At 39.0% G+C, this 27686-nt stretch overlaps 1 protein-coding gene across 1 annotated transcript in view; it reads right to left on the bottom strand.

Moving 5' to 3' along the window:
- The window catches only part of LOC141580899 (uncharacterized), a 497294-nt gene that overhangs the window by 80979 nt on the left and 388629 nt on the right, over window positions 1-27686 (bottom strand). The window contains exon 8 of the mRNA XM_074384229.1: window positions 3722-3842. The gene's annotated coding sequence lies outside the window, so the exon portion shown is untranslated. The remainder of the gene's footprint in view (window positions 1-3721; window positions 3843-27686) is intronic.

Genomic DNA, 27686 nt, shown 5'->3' on the forward strand with positions numbered 1-27686 from the left:
CATCTGCTGCTTCTTGATTGCCTTCAGCTCAAAACAGTCAATATACCAAAGTGACATATTTTGAGGGGCATATCCTGAGCCCCTTCACACAGATCGTTTTTAGGACAGCTGGCAGCCAGAGTATGTCTTCTTATTCTTAAAAGTATTTCTTCTTCTATCAGATTACTCAAGATTGGGGGCCAATGCTAAAACCATATTATTTCACACCACTTGAGTTTAGAGGCAATGGTACAAAGAAATTATCTGCTTATAATATTAACACACTCCTGACCTTGTTCAGTATTCAGACTAAAACCTCAGTGTATAAAACTAGTAGGCATCTCTATATATATGAAACACTATCAACCTGTTAGCTCACTCCATTCCTGTAATGATGGTTTTAGGAGAGAAGACAGGAGTCATTGGCCCCACTCAGCCTATGGGAAAATATTGATTTAGCTTCATTATTTATCCAAAGTTACAAAGTCCTAAGATACAGAGCTCAGCTGCCCCAATGTGAGTTCTGTGTTCTGTCTACTGTTCCCAAATGGGAGGATAAGATACATTGCAGCATTTATTTCAAAGACATCACTTAGATAGAAGATTCCCAAAGCATAAACAGAAGGGAACACTAACCCATGAGAAAATAACAGTGTTTTCAGGAATACAGGGAAATTGCATAACAACTAGTTAGAGAAACTAAGCTAAATAGAACTAAACACATTTTTGTGCTGCAGAAGTTTTGGGAGTCTTTAATATCTTGTTTGGTTTTGCAAGCATATAAGAGAAGTATATACTAGGCCTATCATAAACAACATGACCCTGGAGAGCATCAATTGAGGAGAATTTCAAGTGAATACTGAACCCTGGAATTCACCACAGAAAACTTGAATTCTTGCCTGCAGCATCTCACTATTCTTCATCAGCTTTACCAGGATCCCAGGATGCCAGGTAATAAAAGGAAGCTAAAGGATTACTCCTTTATAACTCTAGTTACTTTTGCTAGTCTATACTCATATCCTCACAATTCTCAAGATTCCAACAATCAGCTCATTGTGAATGTGCTAAAGTCATAATACGCAATTTCTCTTCTCAGACCAGACCTATCACTTCATAACTAAACCTCTTACCTGTTCACAACTTCAGGATTTTTTTCACATTCATTGCAATCATACCCCTTGCTTTGATCATACTTGTCCATTTACTGTTCCTGTAATGGCCATTGTGGTTTTAAGATCTTGTCTTGGCTTATATTGTTCTTCATATCTGTAATGAATTGTTTTCTTTTTCCTCTTGGTCTAGCAGAATCCTCATTTTGGTGTCCTTATAACCTATCGCCTTTTCATGTCAGAAGTGAATTTCTTCTGCTATAAATGTTTACAGTGTCATTTACTTTCTGCCTAGTTTTGCTAGTTATATTTCACAGATTTGGGTTTCCTCTCCTATTTAGTTTACAAAGTCTTTTACTCGTCTTTGTTTTGCTGTCAGCACAGAGCCTGATGTCTGGCATATAAAACATTTCAAGTAATTGATTGTTAAAGTTAAATGAGACATGGGAATTGTAGTTCTATCAATATGTTGAAATCAGATTACAGAGGGCCTTGAAAGCCACATAGAGGACTTTGGCTTAATTTGATAGATATCTGGAGGTGTTCTGGATTTCTTCTTAAAGAGAAGGTATCAGAGAAAAAGCACCATCCCTAGTTGGCCAAGTAATGCAGCTTGGTGGTCATAGGCAAAGCTTTCTGAATCTCAGCTCTTAGGTCTGACTCTCAGCCCTCTCCTGTCCCTGTGACCTTGGGAAAGTTGCACATTTTTCTGGCTTTTGGTGTCTTCATTTGTAAAATCAGAATAGCCTTACTCCTAGGGTGATTGTGAATTTTGGATAAGTTTATCCGCGGAACGCCTTTAAAGCAATGTCTGGTACCTACTGAGCCTTCAAGAAACATTAGCTAGTATTATAATTAACAACAAGGAGAAGTGAAAAGAACATTGCCTTGTGCATCAGAGATCTGAACTCTGCTGCAGTTTGAAGACAAGGTACAAATGAGGTCAAGTATTACCAGTCAAAGAGCCTGATTGGCACTTAAAGAAGATGTATGTTTGGTGAGTTCACCATTCTTTTCATTCCAGGCTCAAAATCAAACTAGTAGCACAACAAATGCATTAATCAAGCTTACAGAGATGATCTATAAAACACAGAAGCTCAATTCATTAATATACAATGAGAATTATAACTATTAAATAGATGAGATGTTGGTGACGGAATGGCACATTCTTCCTTATAGACAAATATATCCAGGAAACCAAATTATAATCCAAGGTTGTTTGATGTAAAGGGAACAGAGCAAGGAGAGAAAGTGGGTGACTTTGAGCACGTGATCAAGCTCATAGCCAGATGTATCCCTCGCTACTGTAGGCACATACCCACCACTTACCAGATGCCCCCAACATACTCTGCACCTCACCCTCCCAGTGGGACAGAGAGCCCCTCTCCTTTGCTTCTAAGATCCCCCTCTATAAAAATCATATATACCATTGTTGTCTTGTTATAATGCATGTTATAATGGATGGATGTTTTCTAAGTGCAATAAAAATATAGTCAGAATTTTGCTTGACTATATTCTTGATGCTCAGAGACCACTTATTAAGATAGTTTTAAGACAATTATCTTCTTAAACTTCATTGGTGGGCCTCTGATAGCCCTAAGAGACTCTGCAGAAAATATTTCTGTATCCTATCCACTTTGAGTTTTCTTAAATTTATCCTTATATAAATCGTGTATCAATTAGCTTGTGTTACATAATAAACTATTCTACCCAAAACTTATTGTCTTAAAATGTTTATTATGAGTCCTTTTGTTTGTTAAAGACTCTGTGGGTCAGCATTTTGGGCTGAACTCAGCTGAGCTCATTTCTTCCTCATCACATGATGTCAGCTGTGCTCGAACATATGTCTGGGTTCAAACACTGCCGAGATAACTGTGACAGTCAGGGACTCTTGCCACATGCCTCTCCACATGTTTCTCATCCTCCCTGTTCTGTTAGGCCAGGCCAGGAGCTGAATCAGGGTGAAACAGACTCCACTTCTTGATGGGAGAAGCCATGAAGAATCTGTAGCCAGATTTCCCTTAACTTACTATGGATGGGAGTAACTTACAAGTGAACAAATTGATGAATAAATGAATATGTCTTCAGGGAGAAAGGTCATAGTAATCAAATACATTAGGCAGGTGAGTTGGCATCTCGGTAACCCATGAGTGCAGGAAACTCACTCATCTAGGTCACAGTGAAAGGGATCCCAGTGCAGCATGCATTATTCTCTCCTGACACTAAAATTTTGTGATCTTAAGAAGGTAATCAGCAGGGAAGGTTAAAGTCCCTGAAAGGCAGCTGGCATCGAGTAACCCTTCCTGAGGAAGCTGACACTGACCACTTCTGCCCAGTGATCGAATTTGATGGATTTCATCATCTTCCTCCCCTGTCCGCTCCAGTTCTATCGATTGCATCGCCTTCAATATCTCTTTTGTGGTTAAAGGCTGCTCCCGAGACTGCCCTGTCTGAGTTGCCTAGTTTTGTCAATTCCAATTCAGCCAGACATCCTTTTACCCTTTCCTAGACAACAAAGCTTTTCGGTCGATGTTTAAAAAAAAAAAAAAAAAAGGAAAGAAAACTCATGGAAGACTTAGAAGCCTCAGAAAGTCTTACTAAACCCTTCCTTCCTTCGGACCAATTCTCCCTACCTGGGTTGAGAGCAATTCTTCTTCTCTGATGAGAGCTCATATTTATCTTCTCTTCCAGCCTTTTACCTCCGCCTTGGGACCTCAGACAAAAGTCTCCTTGTTATTCTTCCCTTTCTTCTTTCTGAAAATTAAAAAATGTGGTGAACATAAAGGTAACCTGTACATTTTAAACTGTACATGTCTTTCACCTTATTTTCCAGATCAGAAAAAATACTGTTCAAGAATTCTCATTAGGCCTAAATTATGGAACGGGGACACTTTGTTTTATGCTTCAAGTCCTACATATTTCTTTAAGATGCTACAGAAATACCTCCTAAACCAGGAGAGTTATGAAACTGACAGCCTCAGAAGAATGTTTCAGTTATCAAGAGTCTTTTGTGCCATCCTGTCTGTAACTTTGTGATAGACATGAATCAGATCATCAAAAGCCAATATTAGAAAAAAGTACTCAAACCACAGGGTAAAATCCAATCACCTTACTACAAATAACAGCTAAAAAATATAGTATCTCATCCCTGCCAATTGGTCCTCCTTTAACCTCAGACACCCCATTCTGTCTCCTCTGCTCAGAAGCCACATCAACCACTAGTCAGAACTCTCCTTTGTCAGCCTCCCTGAGATCACACGGGTTATACCTCTCCTAGAATTTTGTCTACATTAGTTGGCCTGGAAAATTCCTTTTCATATTTTAACACACATTTCAATTGTATCCTTTTCCAGTAAGCTTTTCTCGCTCTTCCTAGTTTTTTATTTATTCATTTATATTATCACTATATGTATTTTACCTCCATTAACTTCACCATAATAAAAATGTTGTGCTTTTTCTATAGATCTATAAATAGAGTCTCTTCTTGAAGAAGTTGCAGAATCTTGTCTTAATGTTTTTACAGATCCCTACCATCCTGTCAGAGATTCTTCTGCTCTTCTAGGGGACTGGTGTTTGGACAACCTGCCTTTGTTTTTGTAGCACTTCCTTTCCATCACCTCTCTACATCCTATTTCCTCCTCATCTTCCAATGTCCCTCTCCATCAGCATACTGCTCTCATACTAGAAACATGTGTCTTCTTTGTGCTAAAATCTTGTCAATCTGTTCTTGCTCTTCCATTAACCTCCATATCATTCTTCTTTACCTGTGTACCTAACTTCTTTAAAAAAAAACAGTTTACACCTGCTATCTCAACTGCTACACCATTCAGATACTCCTTAATTCTTTACAATCGGATTTCTAACTTCACCACTGTTTTTGTAATTGCCTTCAAAAACAGATATAACTGGCTGGGCATGGTGGCTCACACCTGTAATTCCAGGACTTTGGGAGGCTGAGGCAGGTGGGTCACCTGAGGTCAGGAGTTCCAGACCAGCCTAGACAACATGGTGAAACCCCATCTCTACTGAAAATACAAAAATTATCTGGGCATGGTGGCAGGCACCTGCAATCTTTGCTACTTGGGGGGATGAGATAGGAGAACTGCTTGAATCAGGAGGCAGAGGTTGCAGTGAGCCGAGATTGTGCCACTGTACTCCAGCCTGGGCAGTGAGAGCAAGACTCCATCTCAAAAAATGTAATAACTTATTTACTGGCCAAAAATGCCCACCTGCACACACACAAACACACATATATAAATATAAGATTTTAGGCAATTTTTATTATCCTTAATCTTTCCGCAGCACTGGCCCCTTGAACTCTCATTCTTTATGACCTTGCATTCTTCTTTTTCCAGCTGAGAGAGAGTCTAGTGAGAGACTGTAATTAACACTTAAGCACCACACTTTGGATTAACTGATGTCCTCTGTTATGCACAGGCATACTGAAAGTGCTGGGAGCCAGGCCTCGGCTTTCCTACACATTTCTGTTCCCATTCATGAGGTTCATACTCACTGAGGGTCGGTCATCTTTATGACCAAACATATTTTTGCCATTTGGGCTTTCTGTTATAATGACACATTTTAAATAATATGTAGGCCATAAATAAAAATGTAAGCCAATATGAATGCAAGAAATAGAATGATTTCTTTCATGAAAACTAAATGATAAACGTTTGATGAGGGCAATTTGGGGAAAACAGCACAACAAACCCTGTTGAATTAGAGATGTTAGTTGTAGGGAGAAAAACATCATAAAACTTTTAAGTGTCATCTTTCATAACATTTAGCATTACTTTAAAGAAATCAAAATGGGAAACAGTAGATGAGGCATCATGGTTATGGTTTATGCAGAGAAAAACAGCAGAGTGCTTCTTGCCTGAAAGTAAAATTCTAGTGGAGAGAGAGAGATGTTAGAATCCAAACAAAGATTTTTTACTCCTGGAAAGGATATTTAAGTATTTTGATCTACCATGACCAGTTCCTTTTATACCACATAAGGGCTTCTAGAAGAGGTAAGTGCTCATAGCTTATATCAGCCAAGGTGACATTAAATCCAGCTCAGCTGCTTATTATCTGTGTGCTCCTAGGCAAATTACTGACCCCCTCCAAGCTTCAATTACCTTATATAAGTAGAGGAAACAATAATACTTTACTTACAGTACTGTGATAAGGAATTGAAACATAAAACAACCAATCACATAAAAAGATGTTTAACCTCATTAGTATGTAAAGTTTATTACATAGTCTCTGACACCAAGTGTTCAATAGTGTCAGCTATAACTTTTATAGAAAGTACTCAATAAGTTATCATCATCATCATCATCATCATCACTACCAACATGAGTGCTATTCATTGATGTTCTTCCCTTCCCTCCATCTATCTTCATCATGGGAATTCCACATGGTCTGTATTCACTTCTCTCTTCTCTTCATAATAAAATTTCTCCTTTAGCAAGAGCATCCATCGCCATAGCATCAAGGCACTGCTCTGCCCGTCATTCCCCTGCTTGGAAAGGTGTGAATTACATGTCTATTATGGGCAAAGTCTTGAGAGTAAAATGTGGAAATGATATTGACCACAGGAAGCTCAACTTCTCTATGACTTGCTAGCTCAGCCCACAATTATTTCTTGTGACTCTGGAAGTGCTATCTATACCTCTCATTTACAAACTATACTATATCTTGTATTGTTTCGAAACCAGGTATTATATATATGTACATACATAATCTCCTGTTGGTTTTGTTTCTCTGGAAAAGTCCAACTAATACAGAGAGTGTTCAGCTTTCATTACATGTTGAAATTCTTGAGTCCTCTTCTTATTTTTGAAACAAAGCTAGAGTTTAGGACTTGGATCTATTTTCTAATAGGCAGCAACATGGGCCTGTCAACTTTAGCAAAGGGTGCTTCTTTGAAGTTAGAATGAAATTGTATGTATCCCAACACTGGACAAGGCTAGCATCAAATTTGTGGGTTCACATCCACCAGTAAATGACTCTAGACTTGCCTGTGCTACTATGTAGTGCTCCCCAAATACCTGTATGCCCCCTATATGCCTCCCTATAAGCCCCTGCTGTGCATGCTCACTCTCAGTGATGACACCTTAGCTTGGGTTTACAGTACTTCCTGGTGCCTGAGCCTATAACCTCAACCACCTTGTTTTGAATTTTTACTATTTTTTTTATGTTCCTGCCCTTCCAACACTTCATCCCACCACGTACTCCTTTGCTGCTATATGTGTTTCATAAGCAGTGTCTCCAAGAGTCAATACATTTTGGCTTTCTTGAAATAACATCACTACCCAAAATTCCTTACTAATAAGTCCTTTCACCAGACTGAGCCTTTTACATATGAGTTCTGGCCTAAATGTGAAATGAGGTCACTATTGCTTTTTGGATTCCAGATGGAGGACTGCCTGCTCCTTTCATCTAGCTAGGTTGATATTTTGCATTATGATCCACCCTATTTTATTTTCTCCTTCCCCCTATCCCTTGCTGCTTGTGAGGGCACAGCATGACTCTTACCTTTGTTAACTCATGCTATGGTAGTATGCAGCTGTTAAATTTTTGATGAGGAATTGGTTGATCCTATTAAATAAGCCCCAAGGGCAGGTAATACATGGGACAGGTACATAGAACAGCAGGAGGAGAGTGAAAACAGGGGTCAGCTGCACTTGAAATTGCATCAGACAGAAAGCCTGAGATCTTGGTTAGCTCGTGGCAATCTTGAGGGCCGAGAGTTGGGGTAGTGTGGGGGTCCTCAAGGGTCCTCAAGGGATACTATAAAAGAGAAAGTATCGTGCCATCAAAATCAACCAACCCTACAACTATAGGGTATGTGTTAACATTTCCCATTAATAAGAAGACAAAGAAGAAAGAAAGGATGAACATATGGAAAAATCAGCAGGGAAAAAACAGCCATTCTTTCCTCACAAGAAGCTGAATAATTAATCGTAGGAGGTGGGTGTTTTGTTGATGAAGAAAATAGTAAAAAAATCCTTATGGACAGTGTCAGAGAGGTCAGTGATAGGAGATGAAGGGACTTCTAATCAACCCAGATACTCATGGACATTGAAGTCAGGAATAAGAGTTTCGGAACCACACAGAGTGCAATTATGTGTGATACTAATGGAAAAGGAAAAAGCAATCTTTTGGGGGTGATTCACACAGTGAGTAATTGACTCTGGGCTTGGAGAATAATTGCAGCAATGGTGCCTCTGGACAAAATGACGAGGCTTTAGGGGCTGCAATTAGGCAGGTTCCAGATCCAGTGGCTTCCTGGGGGATCCAGGAGAGCTTAGAAGGGCACAGCCATGCTCTATCCTTATCTGTCCTCCTGAACCCTGAGCCTGAAAGCCAAACTCACCGACATAGCCTCTTGAAGGTAGCTCAAGATGGTCATGGGCAGAGGCAGACCCTCAGAGTGGAGATGGAAACAGTAATCTCTGTGTATACAGTGGGGCTGGGTCAGTGCCCACAGCAGCTCAACAACGCATAGACTCCCATGGGCCTCCATAATCTTTGCTTCAGGATGGCGGCACCCCTAACTGCCCTCTGAAATCCACTTAGTACCTCGGCTCACACTCCCCAGTCTAAAATGCACTCCATTCCTCTGGCATGTCTCTCTCAAGGTCAAGCAGAACTGTTATTCCTTCAGTAAGTTTTTTCTAGCTATTCTAACCTACAGATCCTCTCTCTTCCCTGGTTGTCCACAGCCCTGGGGTCTAGTAAACTGTAGTACTGTCATTGATTACAGTTTGAGTCTTATCACCCTAAAAGATCATATAAGCTTCTTAAAAGCCAGAGCTGTATACCAACAATATCCAGCACAGACTAGCAGCATTAATTGCCTAGTGAATACATATTGATCAATTGATTATTTAACTCACTTAACACTTCTACATGACTTGGCCTAGGTATCTGATAGTTAAAAAAATTCAGTGGAAATCAAACAGATTTAATTCTATTTAATGAGGAATAGAGATGAAATAAATGGCTTCTTTGGACAATAAAAATAGACAAAAAATAAAATGAACAATCACATAAAAAGATGTTAAACTCACTAGTAACCAAGAAAATATATTTTAAAACAGTAATGATATGAAACTTTTCACACATTAATTTTGCAAACACTGATGTGGGAAAATGGTTACTAACACACAGTATATGCTTTGGTGGGATATATAGAGATAGAATCTTTATAGGACTTAAACCATTGGCTTTTTAAAAATTAGCAATCCTGTTTTTGTGAACATGTCCTAAAGACAACTATATACTTAATCCAAAATTATAAGTATCAATATACTTTTTAATGGCCATAAGGAAAAACTAGAGACACCTAAATGTCCACCAGTAATATACAGCTTCAATAAATTCTGAGGCTTCCTTATTACAGGACATCGTCGAGCTAAAAGCAATGAAGGCAACTGACAGGGAAGGACCCCATCAAGGTACGAGTTGAAGCAATACATTAAACAACTCATTAGAATCATATGTATATAGATGATCCCATTTAGGTTTAAAATTCATATGAATATATGTATACACTTGAATATGTATCTCTATCTATCTCTGCATAGAAAAGAGCAGGAGGGATACACATCAAATTACCCATTGTTTTTAGTATCCTCAAGAAGAATGCAATTAAGTAGGAGGAAAAGTGAAGAAGTACTCTGTGTGCTTCCATACAAAATACAGAGTTGAACATAAAATAGAAGACTCACTCTAGAGCAATTCAGTCCAAATCTCAAGAAAAGGTTTCTGCATGTCCAATGTGCACATACACAAATGTGGGATGTGTTCTGCTTCAAACAGTTGACTGCATGATTGGGATTATCAAGGAACTGTGACTTCACATCGCCCGGAGGACACCACTGCCTTCCACCTTTGCTGCACTGTTCCTCCCATTACATACTTCAGCACTATTCTTCTGTTAGGGCCCCTTGAGCTGCCTCAATCCACATTGGTCTCAGCCCCTCAGAACTCCTATGGCATATGTCTGTGTCAATCAATTGATAATTAATTATGAATGATTTTGTGACTTTAGTGGGGAAAACTTTCAAATGAACCATAAAGCAATTCCTATATTGTAATGCTTACAGTTTTGTTTGACTTTCTAGCAAGTGGTAGAATTACAGAAGCCTGTTTTCTGTTTCTTTTTTCCCCTTCATTCCCTTTTTTCTTAATTCCCCTCTCTCCTCCCCTATTCTGGAGATGCTCTGCTCAAAATAAGAACACAGAATACTCAGCTAGGTAGAGAGCACGGAGCCTTCTCTCTCCCAGCATACTGTGTCAGTTTCCCCCAAGGTCCAAAGGCAATGTGGCACTTTAATTAACATGAAGGCCTTTTTCTCTGATGGACTTCATGACAATAGAGTAAACACCTGTCTATGGCAAACTGACCTCTACAAATGAGTGCCTACAGTCTCATAGGTGAGCTCAGCTAGAGTTATATAACCATATGAAAAATAAATATTGCAAAAACAAGAGTCCCATTTCAAAGGCTGATTCTGGGTATTGTGCGTCTGTGTTTAAAAAGCTGGGAAAATAGCTCTTAAGCGCCAGTCAATCCATTTGCATCCATTACTCAGTCTCCATTCAAAGGAAGGTCAGGCCATCTAGGATTGCAACTGGTCCCAGGGCAGAGTGGCCTCTGCTCAGTAGAACTATTCCCCAGGGCTTCTGATTGTTGTGCTCTTGGAAATTAAGGGGGGCTGCTTAAGGACTCTCAGAGTCCTCTGGGTCTTCTCTGTTTTCCCATCCTGTCTGCTTTTACTCAACTGTGCCTTCATTCCCCAACTTCTCCAACTCCTAGAATTTCATAATAGATGCACAATACATTTTTAATGAATTAAATTAACATTTTAAGCAACATCACAGAAATAAAAGCTCTGCCTCTGGCTGAATTTGAAAAAAAGAGTTACTGCCTAAAATGTAGGTGTTATAGTAGAGAAAAAGGGGGTGGGGGGATTGAAAGAGAGAGAGAGATGTTTGATTTGAATTCAGGAAACCTATAGTTGAAAAGTAAAAGATAATAGAAAGGTAGCAAAGGAGAAGATATGGAATTTTAAATATACCATGCTGAAAAATATGAATTCATCATACCAGGTGCCAGTGAAGAATTTTAAGTAAGGAAAATGACATGACCAAAGGCTGGTTTTAGAAAGCCCACTCTGTAGCAGTTTCAATGGTAGACTTGGAGCAAACACCTTCCAAAAAAACCAGCAAAGAGCCCATTGCAAGACCCAGGAGTTAAAGCCTGCACTAAGGCAAGTCCCAGGCATTACAAGTGAGAAACAATCTGGGAGATGCTGGATAGCATCACGAGGCCCTGGAACCCAGAGGTGGCAGAGGAAGTAGAGACACTCACAAGATAGTGAGGGCTGGGCGAATGACAGTGTCATGCACAGAGACAGAAAGCCCATGGAGTTGTTTGGATGGAGAATAAGGGGAGTTCTGTTTGAGACATTGTAATTTCCAGGCACTGTGTGGGAATTACAAGAAGGTAGAAGCTGTGGCATGGCAGGGAAGGGAGAAGCCCTGAGCTCTGAAGAGTATGGTTAGCGATGCCAGTCATTGGTTAAGAGATGGGTCTGATGCCCAGTGAGTAATGAGGTCACCCAACAGGTGAATCAAGTAAGAAAAAACTGAGGATGCATTCCTTAAGAAGGCTCAATTTTAAAGGTTGGGCAGAGAAAAACAGAGTCTCTTTTGACTTTTCATTTCATCACCCTCATTTAATTTTAGTTTAATTAATGCCCTGGCTTTCTCTTGCATCAGAGATGAGTCACCTCTTCTTTTAAGTCCTCATGCTACCTCCTGCATTTCTGTCTTGATTCTTTTCATTCCTGCCCAGACACCCTGTCTTGACACATCATTTTTCTTTCTATCCCCTCTGGCATGGCATAAAGCTCCTCTGCATGTTTCCTGGGAGCACTTGCTTGTGGAGGGCATGAGGGTTGGAAACCTATAAGGCTGGGGAGAAGATAGGAAGTGGGCCCAAGGCCTTAGAAATAAGCATCAAATAAAAATTCTCATTAATCCTCCGTGGGGATATTTTAGAGTCAATGATTGCTCAATTGTTTAGGTACCATTATATCTACATCAACAGTTTCTTACCCCAAGGAGCTAAAACCTCCTATGTTTCCAGTGTACTTAAGGTTTTAGACATAATTCCAACACATTCTCTATATAAATGAATGCAATTCATCTCATCTATACCAGTAGGAATAACAAAATTAATAAAATACTAAAATATGTAAAATAAAATGATATCACATTTCAATATAACATTTTAAAATGTCATATATTCAGAAGACACTCAGGAATGTACATAGATCAGAGATTATTCTCTTTCAAAAGAGTACCTGAGGCAGAACCAGGACCAGGACACAAGACCCAAGCATAATATCAAACCCACCCATGCTAATTTCCAGTAAAACAACTTCCGAACATTCTGCCTATGTCTCTGCTTCTCCAGCTGAGAGACAGTATAAGTCTTTCTGTTTCACATGCATCAGAAAGCAGCTAGTATCTAAACGTACTATAATGAAAAAACTTTCCCCTCAGGTGGGCCGAGGAGGTGGAGAGGGGGTGGCAGGAAGCTGTAACTGCAGAGAGGTATTGGCATTGCTTTGTTGGAGTTAAGGAGAAAGAGTGTTTCTAAAGGAAACAGAAATACCAGGACACAGAAGCAAGGAGCAAAGAGAAATCTAAACACAGGATGAAAAGTAGGAAGGTGAGCAAGAGAAAATGAGAAGGACCAGAGAATCTGAAAACCTGATTTGAAAAAGCATTTGGAAATTAGGCTTGTTTCATAGCAAAAAGAAATACACTTTTTGGTAAATAGATATGATTAAAAAATTTTAAATGAGGCTATAAGGATAAAAATATTTCAAGCATGGGCAAGTCGTTGGAAAGTATAAAGCAGTGCAGAATTGCAGAAACTGAAAAAGAGGAGGCTCATTTAGGGTGGAGTCTGATTCCAGAGCCCCAGGGAGCAGCCCTGAGCCCTGACTGAGCCATCTAGGGTTTGCCCTTCACCAGTCACTTAATTCCCCTTTGAAACTGCCTGTCAATCACACCCCTGAGGGAGCCCAACAGTGTTAGAACCATTCTTCCCAAGGCACTCCTTCCATTATCCTCGCTAAACCTGCCTCTGCTGTAGGGATGCACGCAGATTGCTCACATTAAGAAGCAAATTGATTATGAACTGAGTTTTGTCTACCAACAATTTTTAATATGTAATCTTGTCATGAGTGAACGAAAGTCATTAATAATACAGTAAGCAAAATGTGCTACAGTTAACCTTAAATTATAACTTACAAAGAGCATTCTTGCAGTTTCGTCTTTGATTTATGAGCTCAGTTTATTCTATGCAAATTCATGCACAGTTTCTAATAAGAGGGAGGAGGAAAGATAAAGGAGCTTTGAATATTTTATAAGCTTTTCCCACTTACCTTAATTTAGAATTATGAGGCTGAATATGTAAGTAGAGAATAATTACCTATTACCAGTCTCCCACATAGTTTATCTATTTCAGCTCTGAACATCCTGAGCAATGCAAAGCGTAACTGTTTTACTACCTGTACCACTGTGAATATGATAATTAGGCCTCCTTCAGCATTACTTGTTGCTGACACATGAGAAGATACACACTGTAATATAACCAGACAGTCCTGCACTGTTGTTTGATATCCCTTTTAAAAATAATATGCAGGATGTTCAGTATTTCATTCATTGTACATAGTTAGTGGATTTTTTAAAGAGGTTGGGCCCTGAAAAAAAAAAAGATTTCCCTACCTTTCTTCTCCCACTGCTGCATTCTGTGAGCTCCAGGAATATGGGATTAAGTAAATGGAGTTGTTCTATTGCAAGAGGTAAGATTGATGGCCTGGAAGATAGAAAGCTCATTCCAGGAGCAGCATGGGAGCTCTGTTCTTTCTCACCCTTCTCCTCAACGGCCTCCCCACCCACTTCTCACACACCAATTCTGTGCCTCTGATTCCCTACCCACCACCCACAGTCTTAGGGTTTTACACCACATGGATGTTCAGGTGAAGTGGATGAAGAGAAACAGGAAGAAAACTCAGTGTTTAGGAGATATGGCAAAGAAAAGTTGAAACTATGCCTCATGGGACAAAAGTGGCTGCTCAATTGTTAACTACAAGGAAAAGGAAATGGCTTTCCAGGGTCACTAGATCTTGATTAAATCAATAGCAGGACGTGGTGACTATTAGACTCCACAGTGAAGCAATTTCTGGAAAGAAGCACTAATTCTTAGGTGTAGGCTTAGGAACTGCAGCCTGGACCAGGTGGCAATTGGTCATGCCCAGACTTCAGGATTCACACACTTTCCCAGGGAAGTCGCTAGTAATGGTGGCTTTGCTTTTTAAGAAATCTGGACCTGGGTAGAATATTGAAGCTGAGCAGCCCATTTAATTTAGGAAATAGGATGAAACAGATGGCCAGCTCTTTAGTACCTGGACATACAAATGGATTCAGAGCTCACAGGAGTAAGAAGGGGCTAGCCTCTGCCTGCTCATCATTCGAGTCAGCTGGACTCCCCATTTGAAGGGACGCAGGATCTCAGATTTGTTTTGTCTTCTTTTATTACCAACAAAAACTCTTAAGCACCTAGTGATGTGTTGAATTATCTGAAAAACAACATGGATTGAGAGTGAATGGTCCTTTGCTTTAGTTAGGGTTCAAGGCTACTGCGATGCAGTGGTCTCCTCTTCTATCATAGTAAATGCTGATCAAATTTAACAGAGGGAGCAAGCAGTTTCCAATAAAAAAAAGAGAAAAAAGGTTTTCCTTCTCAGTAAATCATATCATTGGATTTCATGATAATTAGCACTTCATGTTGTATTATGGTGATGGTGTCAGCCCAACAGCCAAACAGAACAAATGAGTTAAATATCTGTCAGCAGGATGTTTCAGGTCTGATTAAGGCCACTGCAGGTGTATCTGTCTATGTCTTTTCTTTCTTTCCTTTTTTTTTTTTCATGGTGGACAGTGTATTTAATTGTCTGTCATCATTCTATTAACATCAATTATCAAAGAGTCAAGAAAATTATAGTCCCTTCTCTTGACCATAGGAAGAAAACTTCAGAGGATAGTCATTAATATATTAAGAAAAGGGAAAGGCACACTAAAATGAAATTTTTAAACCTGCTCTTTAGTGTCTAATATAAGTGAATAAAGGAATGAAGTATGCCTCAACTCATTCATTTCTATCCAGCTGCTGCTTTGCAACAGCCAGGTAGTTTTGTGACATAAAAGTCACCGGTGAGTTAATCCTGGGAAATATAAAACTTACAGAGATTTACCAAGTGGCATGCACTCTGCCTTTAACTTTACATACATTGTTTGTTTTTTTCTTTTTCTTTTTCTTTTCTTTTCTTTTTTAAAACAGAGTCTCGCTCTGTCATCCATGCTGGAGTGTGGTGACACAATCTTGGCTCACTATAACCTCCACCTCCCGGGTTCAAGTGATTCTCCTGCCTCAGCCTCCCAAGTAGCTGGTTACAGGGACCTGCCACCACGCCCAGCTAATTTTGATATTTTTAGTAGAGATGGGGTTTCACCAGATTGGTCAGGCTGGTTTTGAACTCCTGACCTCGCTATCCACCAGCCTCAGCTTCGCAAAGTGCTGGGATTACAGGTGTGAGCCAACGCACCCGGCCAGTTCATTTAATCCTTATATTAGCTCATAATATTTTGTTATTCTAATTTTAAGTAAGGAAATGCAACATCAGTGTTTATCTTTTATTATAACAACTAATATTTATTACACACCTCTCTGAGTATAATTACATGCTCAGCACAGACTAAAGAAGACTATAACAGAAGGGGGAAATATCACCCCTATCATAAATGATTTTCGGGTGAAGTTACAGTTATAAAGCAAAAGGTGAAGAAAATAAAAAAAAACACAGAAACTTAAAAACAGAAGAGAGGAATAACGATAGGTTACAATGTAATATCAGAGCTGTCACAATGCATTATATAGTTGATTGTCAAATGAGTGGCAGAGATAGAAACTGCTATTAGTTTAGAAAGGAAAGAGAAAATTATGAGCTAAAGTGGTCTGAAGATTGTAGGAGAAGGAGGGGAGCTAACTTTGGTCATGAGATGCGTAGGAATTGGATACAGCAAAAAGGTCAGTGGGACACGGTAGGGCATTTCAGATGTTTCAAACGGAGAGTAGGAAAGAAACATTTGAGGGAAGTGAGCAAGTACCAGCTCAAACTGAGAGGCAAAGAGATGTTCAGTCAGATTGGGCAGTAAGATTCATATAAACAGACAATGAGTAGTAAGGTCGAAAGGGTTATTCAACCTTATTATTATTATTATTATTATTATTATTATTATTATTCAATAAGGCCTTAAAGAGGAGAGAGAAGAATTTGGATGACATTATTTTTTTAAAAAAATTGAGCTATCCTCATTTTAATTAAATCTGTTGTTGGCATTGGCTTGCAGTTAATTGCCCTTACTGATCATGTTGGCCAGTAACCTTGTACTTTGCCTCTCCACTACTATTTTCTATCATTACTATTATGCTTACAGAAAATACTTTCAAAGGTGGTTTTACATCTGTCCTATAATCCCTTACAAACCTTGAACCTCAAGTCTAGTGGTCTCCAACATTTTTTGGTCATACATATCTATCAGGAAAAAGGCTTATACACACACACACACACACACACACACACACACACATATATTACGAATTAATATGCTACATTCATAAGACAATTAAAATCCAAATTTTAAAACATGAGAAATGAAATAAACAATATTTACATTTTTATTTTATTACGTAATGTAATATTAGCCTTTTTGCTGAAATTGAAATAATTATTCACAACAACATTTTCAATGAATGCAATGAGACTGAATGTGCTTCACATTTCAGAAAGTCTTGCTTTAGTGCCTTGTGATAGAACAATTGTGAGGTCCAGCACTGACTGCAGTTTATTTTGGTCCTTGGTTTTCATGGCTGCTCTAACTAACTGTAAAAGGGACTCCATAAAGACCCATGATGCCCATGAATAAAGTCAGAATTGCCTATGCTGACTAGTCATGAGGTCACTTTCCAATCCTGTGTATCCATAGAAGAAAATTATTTGTTGGAATTTTGCTAGTCAATTTCTAGCTTATTAAATCAAGCAGGTTAGAAAATGTTTTTCTGATGTTTTCAATGGGCTTATAGGAGAGCTTTTGTCATTACTTTTGGCAATAAATCACACAGGTTGGAAAACTGCCTTTCTAACCATTCACTTTCAAATGGAGTTACTTTCTGCTCATTGGCTGACCCCTCTCCAGATCTAAGTAGGTAGCTCTTGTTTCTACCTGGTAATGGGAAGAGAAAGAGGAGGTGTTGGCTCCACCATGTCCTAATGAAACAATTCTCCTGGGCTGGCATTGTGAGTGTTATCTTTAGTCTACAGTTTCCTCACAGGAATATCAGAAGTCATTTGGCTATTGTTTGAAGGTTATTTTAATTAAAAGGAGATTATATAATTTACGAATTCACTTACCTGGATGCATATGAACCACAAGAGAACAAAAGGAAGAGTGGTGGTGCCCCACCAATCTCTGTGTTAAGGAACCTTCACCCTCCCCTCCAGATGCCTCAGCTCACTGTGAATCAGGAGACTGTCTGGCTTAAGCACTGAACGAGAGGTCTTCTATGACAAATTAAAAATTAAATGTTACTCATTTCATCCTTTTACTAGTACAAGTTTCTGATATTTCTATACCTCAGTGGATCATCTTATTCATCCTCTGATTATGAGCATCATTTTGGAAACAATCGTTTTGCACCGTTTTGAATGTACAGCATCTAAAGGCAAAGGAGTTTGTGATTTGACCCAAGTACCACACTCATACCATGTGGATGTTTGCATTAGAAACAGGTCTCTACACTCGCAGTCCCCTCCTCCCCCGCCACTGTGCCCACAACGGAGTGGCTGATAGTCAGGCATTCACAAGAAGTACACTTAGAGAAGTCAGAATCTCAAATGTTATTTCAGATTCATTTGTGTAATTTCTTCCTTCATTCTCTGACCACCTCTCCACAAAACACACAAACTTAACAACATATATGTTAGACTTAAATTTAATCCAAAGCATTTCCCTAGAGTAATGAGCGGTTAACACAAACAAGTGCTTACAGGCATATACACTAACTAATGTACGGATGCAAGTTGTTCTTGAGACAAAAATGTCATCTAAGGGAGCCTTAGCCCAACTATAACCCCTAAAGGCCCATATAATGTCAGAAATGTCTACCATCAAAGTTATTCTTAACAAGCTCTTTTCATTATGTGCTGCTGCTTGGGATATGAGCTTTGTGTACTTGAGGCAACAGTGCCTAACACATGTCATGTTAAAATCATATTGTTAATACCAGCAGAAAGGGTTATATAATTCAGAGTTTAATTTTAAGGCTTAAGTTCTAAATGCCATAGGAATTAGATAAAGAAGGGATGAGAACAGGCTGAAGAACCGAGAGATGTTTTTCTGAAAAAGGAAAAAAATCTGAATTTTGAGGGACTCGCAAAGCTAGTCTGCTTGTCTGATAAGGACTGGCACTTGAGAAAAGCTTGATTCAGGTAGCTCAGCAGCTGTGGTATGATCTAGGTGTGTGTAGGGCCAGTGAGAGGGTCAGTGGGCCAGGATAAGACTCATGGAGTCCAGCATGCTGTGTGCTCACATGGACCTTTTCTCCTAGAGATGGCTTTAGTGCCTACTTCTGATGGAAATACCCTCCTGGAAGTGTCAGCTCTGTCAACTGAATTTTCATATCTTCCCGTTAAACAATCAAGATGTGATTGGGTTGTTATATTTATGAGGCAGTTTTTGAACCTCTTTGAAGATCATTATCAGTTACTGCAGTAAAAAATGCCCTTCATGAGATTTTCCCCTGAAAGCTCCCCAACTTAACAATCTAGTGGGTTTGCAATTATTGGCTGTATTATCATGTCCTATAAAGACTAAAATACAGGGTGATTTCCAGGGGCCCAAGGGGTGGGGCAGAAAATAAACATATGATGTTCTAATTGCTATTTAACAACAGCAATTAGAAGATTAGAAGAGAGAAGGTTATGACCCACCCCAATGCATATGCAACCTTCCTAATTCTGGATGGTTCCCTGGCTTCTTTGATTAACCGCTGAAGGAATGCAGCCTCCTCTGGAGGTTAATAGCATCCTCAGAAGCCTCTTTGCCTACCCTGTGACTAAGCCATAATTTTTACCTGTGAAAAACACACACCCACCCTCTTCTCAGCTTTAAAAATGATGTTTCTAGCTTTTGCCATGCCCCTAGCATGCCCGTGAACATGGCATCACAGGACTGTTTTCTAAGATAGTCACTATGTCCTATGTCCTGTGCCATCATAAAACCAAGTACAAAGAACACCAGCTGAAAAAATATGGCCAGTGCACTTAAGGGAAACATTCTCCAATGTGCTCAAGAAAATAAATTTCATCTTACCCCTAACATAAGCCTGTAGCTAGATCAAGGTAACCCCCATCATGAAAAGTTCCTCTGCTTCTGAGTCCTGTGCACACATATGCATTCACTCAGAATGACTACACACAGTGTTCCCCTCCTTGATAAAATTCCTCAAGGATTAACCCAAGATTCCTTGGACACTCCAATATACCCAGGTCTGGTCTCTCCCTTTGCTCTTTCCCTTGAGCCCTTCTTAGCTAATCCCTTTACCTTCATTTTTAGCCAAAGTCTGTAGTTTCTTTTCAACATGTGTGTTCTTGCTTCCACTCTGTTGCATGTATTCTGAGAGCATATGCAAATTTTGTCTTTTTGGTTCACATTTCTCTGAATCGAGAATACAGCTGAGATAATATATGCAAGGACTCCCAGAGACATTTGTACTTAATGCAGATAATAACATGGACTCCCAACCATATTCATGTGATTACATGAAACTTTTAAGATATTAGAAAGAGTGAGTTTACTTTTTATGTGAGAGTCACGAATTACTGGGACCAGAGGGTAGACAGTTGCAATGGTTTGAATGTGGTTTGCCCCTGCCAAAACTCGTATTGAATTTGATTCCCAATATGGCAATGTTGGGAGGTGGGACCTAGTGGGAAGTGTTTGGATCATAAGAGCACTTCCCTCTTGAATAGATTAATGCTGTCTCTCAGGAGAGGGTTAATTTTCACTTTCACAGGAATGAATTAGTTCTTGAGAGAGTGTATTGTTATAAGTAAATCCAGCCTCTCCTGTGAATCCATTTGTATGCACCAACTTCCCTTTCTGCCATGAGTTGGAACAGCAAAAGACCCTTACCATATGTCTGCCCTATCTTGGACTTAGCCTTCATAACTGTGAGTGAAATAAAATTTTCTTTTATTATATATTACAGTCTTGGGTGTTCTGTACAGCAATGCAAAACAGACTAAGACAGCTAAAATAGATTGTTGTGAATCATGCATCCTGGTTTTCTTGCTCCTTTCTAGTGTTCTTATATATTTATTTTGGCTTTGACATGTAATTTTCTTTGGCCAACATGACATCAATAAATAAGACACAAAGTCTTGAAAAGCTTACAAAATGGGGCTTACTTTCTTGTAATCCTGCCACCATTGCCTTAAAAGGCCCAGAATCATTTATTTGAAGATATATGACCCAGCTGACAGCAAAAAAATAAACACCAGATGTGAGAAGCTATCCAAAATAATCCAGCCCCATTTAGCCATCAGATGACTACAGCCACAGTGAGACCATGTGAGATCAGCAGAAGAATCATTCAGCTAAGCCCAACCCAAATTCCTGACCCACAAATAAAATGGTTGATGTTTTAATTCCCTATGTTCAGGAATGGTTTGTTTTGTAGCATGGATAACTAATGCATATTTTAAGCAAAATGAAGGCATAATCAAATTTAAGTTATAAAAGAATCTCTTGGGCTCCTGTATGGAGACTATGTTATAGAGAAATGGGACAAAAGAAAAAGACATTAATAATACAATTGCAGTAGTTAGGATTGATGTGGGATAGAAGAGAGACTCTTGGACTAAAAGAGACTGAGATAATTCAGAAACCATTTGGCACAACTACCTCTTTGAGGATTAGAAATGTTTCTTAACTGGGACCCAGCTCTGCTGGACTCTAACTAGGATATGATTCTGCTTTCCACCCTTTGAAGTTTGGCGTTCCGAGTTCTATTTTTATTTTGAATTATCTCAAACCTTCTTAGTCCAAACTGGCAGGGCTTTCACTAATTTTAGTAATGCAATTCTTTGAAAAACCTTTGGGGTTTCCTAGAAATCTTACTGATCTTCAACCAATGCCCCAAATCCACATTTAGAATTCTTTTTTAAACAAACATCTCCAAAATTTGGGTGTGTCAAACTACTGTGGGATAACTTGCTTAAGATACTTATACTTTTTCTTACTAAAGTTCTAGAAAGCATTGCCTTAAATGTTTCTGAGGTCTTTACAAAATTTTACAAACTCTTTGAGCTTTACTGCGGCTACTTTTCACTTTGAGAATCACTAGTCAGCTGAGAAACTGTAGATGTGACACTTTATTTTCCAGCCTAAGAAGTCCTAACTCCTCTACATTTCATCAAAATTTTACTTAAAAATTAAATAGCCATTATTTTAGCTAATTTCTTTCTTTCTATATCTTATGCATAGTTAAAAGAAGCAAACTGACACTGTTAAATCTCTGTTTGTAACTATTCTTAGCCAAATCCACAAGGTTATCAGGTACCTTTTCAATCTTTCAAGTTACCACAGGTGATATTTTGGCCAATATTTTATACATTCATAGACCACTAGTTTTTAAGCATCTAAAAGCACTTTCTCAACATTTTTCCAGCCTTAAGTCTTTTGTTTACTTTTCTTCCAAATTTCACCAGAAGATTTCTTCCCACATGTCCAGACCTCTCCTGCTGTCCAACCCAAAGTCAATGCCACATGTTAGGGGTTTTTGTTGCAATAACACCTTGCTTGTAGGTACTCCAGTAAACTAGTAATGTTCCCCTATAAATCATATCCCTGGTATCCATCACAGCCTTATATTGTCCCTTCACACATAAACTCTGGGGTTGGTTATTTGACTTTTTTGGCCAATGGGATATCAACAAACATGATGCAGCAATTTGAAAGTGCTTAAGCATTGCAGATGGCACTCTTAAAATGTAGTTGCTATCATGTGAGACATCTAACTCTTCTATTGGAGACACGTAGCCCAGGTGACATCTCTAGCTATCTAAGAGATATGTGAAACCATCTAAGATCATTCAGCCTGACACAAGTTGTCATATTATTACAGCCATAGCAGAGACCCCAGGCAAAACTAGCATAAGAAATATCCACTTGATTCCCTCCAAAATTCCTGGACCACAGAATCAAAAGTAAATAAAACTATTGTTATTTTAAGTTACTATGATTTGCAGTGGTTTTATAAACAGTGGTTTTTATATACAACATTAAATAACTAAAAGAGAAGTTAGTACCAGAAATGTGATACTGTCATATTAAATACTAAAACACACATCATTGGCTAGGGAACTCGGCAATGAAATCTGGGGAAAAAAAAAAAGAAAAACCTATGATACACAGTGGCAGAACAACTGACAAAAATATTGTTGGCAAGAACTTGGAACATAGAAAATATACTTAATAAATTTGTGGTTCTAACTAAAGCAATCTCAATCTAGAAGGTTAAAAATATCAGTTGGATCTTTCTAGTCGTGTACGATAATGTGTTGCAAGAAAGAATAAGCTAAAGAAAGACTGTTCTGTTTGTCAGCAAATTTGACAGGCATATGGAAGGCGGCATATGGCAGACCAGAAAATAAAACTATCTTTTATCCTCAGTTTCTCTAGCCAGACAAACATTCTTAAAGAAAGAAGTGGTCTCTATGTAAATACCAATTCAAGAGTGTAGTGTAACAGCATTCATTAAAACTTTAGAAAGGTAGAAGTGGCACCTAACAGATCCTCTCTGGTAGAACATGTGTCTTCCAGGAATATAAACGTTGTGCCCCTCACCAGCCTAACATGCCCCAAATAGAGAGAGGTTTACCTAAATTAAACAAACATGATGTGGCTTTTCTCACATATAATGACAGGAAATTAATCTTATACTTAAGAAATCCACAGGTTTTTTAAAGGAATTTTATTAGCTTGTACTAAGTTGACCAGAGACAGTTCAAAATAGAGCCCAGAGGGATGAGCTAAACCTTCAGAGAGAGAGAAAAAAAAAAAAGACAAGGAAACTACTACCACCAGAAGCCGAAATGTTCCCTAATTGAGAAGCTTCTCTGGCCCCAAACAAGCCTAACACCATGTGCCTGGTTCAGTTTCAGAATTACAATAGATTAGTTAGATATTCAGAAATTTTTTAGACATTGTTAAATCATTGGTTGCTTGAAATCAATCATGTTTGGAATATTTATATAACAAACATTAGCAAATGCTATAAGTCAGATATTTTAATTTTTTTCAGAGACTCAACTGATCAGAATAGTATGGCTGCTGGGTGAAGAGCCCAGTTTTATTTATTGGAGGATGAGAGGTCACCTGAACAGAGATGCATGATCACAGTTGAAGCCTGCCTAGATCAAAAAGTCTACCAACTGTAAGATGAGTAAGTGAGGCCATCCAGGATCATCCACACCGAGCTGACCTGGCAAGATGACTTTAGAATGCCCCACCTAGATTGCAGACTTGTGGGCAATAATAAAATGGTCACTGTTTTGGCTACTACATTTGCGGTGGTTAGTTATGCCACAACAGATAATTGACACAGTGTGTTAATAGTTTCTTATCCCACTCAGAGAAATTTATAATTCTTGCCATGATCTAGAAGCCCTACATGCTCTAAACTCCTCGCAGGTCCTAATCTCACTTCTTGCTACTCTTCCCCTTTGCCTTTCCTGCCCAAGCCACCCTGGCTTTTCTATCATTACTCAAACAGGACAAAATGCTTTCCAACTTTAGAGACTGGCTGAACTCCAGTTCTCTCTACCTGGAACACTCTTCCACCAGTTAGCATGTAGCTATCTCTTTTAGGTTTTCTATCAAGTGCCTCTTATCAGACAGGTCTTCCCTGACTACCCCGTATAAAATAGGCCCCTTCACTTCATTTGCTTTTACATTGCTATATTTTCCTTCACAGCATATGTAATTACTTGTATCATTACATAATACACCATATATTATATATTATTACATATTCTATATACATTATACTTTTAAAAATGTACTGTTGCAATGGTCTATATGACTATATGTATTATATAACATTAAATACACATTTATACACAGTTGTAATTACATGTAATATGTTAACCATTATATATTTATTATTTATCTTCCACCAATAAAATATAAATTATTTAAAAGCAGGGCATTGTCTCTTTGGTTTTCTTCTGTATCTTTAGCCCTTAGAATTAACCGGACACCTAGAAGGTGATTAATAAACATTTGTTGCATAAAATGCATGAAACATTAATTACATATGTGTCTGACACTCCACCGTGCACTTGGAAGAGAAGATGGAGAAACAGCAACAATCAGCCTATACTCTGATAAAAATAATAATAGTATACACACATACAGTGCTTATATATACCTTGCATTGATCTAAGTGCTTTACACATACTCACTCATTCAGTCTCCACTTAAGCTGGTATATATACACTATTATTATCCCCATTTTACAGGTGAGGAAAGTGAGGGATGCAGGGTTTAGGTACTTGCCCAAGATCCCACAGCTAATAAATATCAGAACTGGATACCAACCAGCAGCTGACTCCAATGTTCAAGCCTTTTATCACTATTCTATGTATCTCTCAATTAACTTATGGTAGTTGCAGAAACAAAAACAACATCCTTAAAACAGAAAATAGTTAAATGATGCACTGTCAAGCTTAATTGCAATTACAATAATAATTCAGGGAACCCGAATGTCTATCAAAACTGGAATGGCCAGAAGAGGTTTCCTTGAAAAGGCAGGACTTGGCCAGTGCTAAAGAGCCAGTCAAAAGAAACTACCACTTCAGAAGGAAGATTTGACTTGAATAGTGATGCAGCAGAAAGAAGGAACTCAGTAGGAGCAGGAACATGCTGACGACCAGTGGTGACCTAATGAATCGATCTTATATTTGGTTTTAGGGGAATCACAGGGCCTAATGAAACTTGGAGGAAGGTTCAAGCAGATCATGTCCTAAGTGGAGAAATGATTTGGTTAAAAATCAATTTTCTGATTATTAATTTTTTTCTCTAAAAAGAGTGCTTTCTGAGCACCTGCCTAATAAGAAAGACCCTGCTATGTACCTTGGGGAGTATGAAGCAATGTAAGAGGTTATATTCAACTTTGAGAAAATATATCCTAGTAAAGGAGTTAAAGCATGAATTCAAAGACCTGCAGTAGGAGGCAGATGTGGTGAGCATTCTTGAGTCAATCAAGCGGCAGTGCAATCTGACAGAAAGGTGAGATTTCTTTCTACTGAGAAGGTTAGAAAGGACATTTTGTAGTAATAGTACAGGACTTGAGTCTTAAAAAGGAAGTAGATTTCTCACACAATGAATTGAGTGAAGATGGGTTCCAGGTAGAAAGAGGGGTGACAAAATGCACATGGGTCATTTTAGCAGAAGGGGGAAAACGGGTTTGCGGAGCAATGAATAGATTAAGTTTAAAAACAAAAGAAGCACCGGGCACGGTGGCTCAAGCCTGTAATCCCAGCACTTTGGGAGGCTGAGGTTGGCGGATCACGAGATCAAGAGATCGAGACCATCCTGGTCAACATGGTGAAACCCCGTCTCTACTAAAAATACAAAAAATTAGCTGGGCATGGTGGCACGTGCCTGTAATCCCAGCTACTCAGGAGGCTGAGGCGGGAGAATTGCCTGAACCCAGGAGGCAGAGGTTGCGGTGAGTCGAGATCGCGCCATTGCACTCCAGCCTGGGTAACAAGAGAGAAACTCCGTCTCAAAAAAAAAAAAAAAAAGAAGCATTTTTTCAAATTACGGTTTCAGAAACACTAGACTCCCAAGACATTAAAGGAAAGAAAAAAGGGTGTGTTTTTTTTTTTTTTTCCATTGAGTGTGTGCCTGCTCATGAGTTCGTATGTATGTGAGTGTGTTTGTTTTGGGCATGCGTGTGTACCTGTGTATGTTGAGTTAAACACATTAAACACACCGGAAAACAGAAACAGAAGACACAAGTAGTACAAATATGGCTACAAAGGTAAGTTGAGAACAGATTGTACGAGTCCTTGGAAAGACTGTGAACAAAGAGGTGACATGAAGCTAGCAGTACACCAAGATCCACCTGGGAGAGAGACTACAGGAAGAATGAGCTGCTGCTTAACACTCTAGATAGGGAGCAACAAAGGTGTGTTTTTATTAACAACAACAACAACAACAACAACAAAAGTCTTACCAGAGGGTGAAGTAAAGTAGTTTGTGTATGTTTTCATTCATGTCGAAAACCTCATCTCACTCTTTTTTTCCTCCTAAAATAAATGTATTACATAGAATAATGTTTTAAATCCTCATTGCCTAGACTACTGATACTCTGAGAATTCAGATGTTTCTAAGGTTGGTGGCAGTAAGAGATGCCCCTGGAGATACCGGGCCCAAGGCGAGAGATCACTGGTTTCCACTCCAGTGATGCAAGCCTCCAACACAGAGCAGCTCAAATAATGTGCAGCTCCAGAACCTGAAACTAAGAGAACACCTTGCTATTTGGACTTCTCATTCTCAGCTGGTTCTCAAGATTATCTCATTTTCCTCTGCCAGAGCCGTTAATGCTATCACCCTGAATGCCGGTTAAAGGGCATCCTTTGCATGGCTTGGCATGGTTCCCAGATATGTATTTCATCCAAAATATAGAGACCAAATTACCAATAAAGAAATTATGAGTGACTGCCGCTGCTCTGTCTCTGTCATTTTCCTCCACAGTTGAATACTCTTCATTGTTAGGGACTCGTTTTTTCTTGCAATTCAGCTTAAATTTTCCCTCACTTGGCTTCCTGTCATCACTCCTAATTACAGACTAATAAAGCCTTTGGATTACTGTGAGCAATTTTCTTTCCTCACTTCTCCCACCTCAACTTTGCTCCAGAGGTCTTCTGGACCCAGCCCTGGATTGTACAAAATGGTAACAAAACAATACAAATTCATCCTCAGAATTAAGATCTGGAGTTTGAGACTTAACATTCAAAGGTTGCTCTTTATCCTCATTCATTCTCCTTACTCTTTGTTTAAGAAAAGTATCCATTATTAAGCCTATCTGAGCTGAAGGCTTCATAGAACAAAGTGGAAGCACAGAAATGGATCTGTGGATGGTGCTTGCAGGTCAAATTTCCCTGAAAGGGAACTTTCTTCTGTATTGGTGAACCTAGATATTTAGCTTCAGCGCAGCCTGTCTGTCTGCACTGGCTGGAGGGTCATTGCTAGAGACTTACCATAGAATTGCTAGAGACTTACTGGAGGACCCATGAGCTTTTCCTAGCCCCAGAAACAGAAATACAGTTCAGTTCACGTTGTATTCCCAAGCCAGTCTCTAGCCCACTGCAACTCACATCCTTAATGAAGTTT

Source organism: Saimiri boliviensis, chromosome 13 (assembly GCF_048565385.1).
Source record: "Saimiri boliviensis isolate mSaiBol1 chromosome 13, mSaiBol1.pri, whole genome shotgun sequence".
NCBI lineage: Eukaryota > Metazoa > Chordata > Mammalia > Primates > Cebidae > Saimiri > Saimiri boliviensis.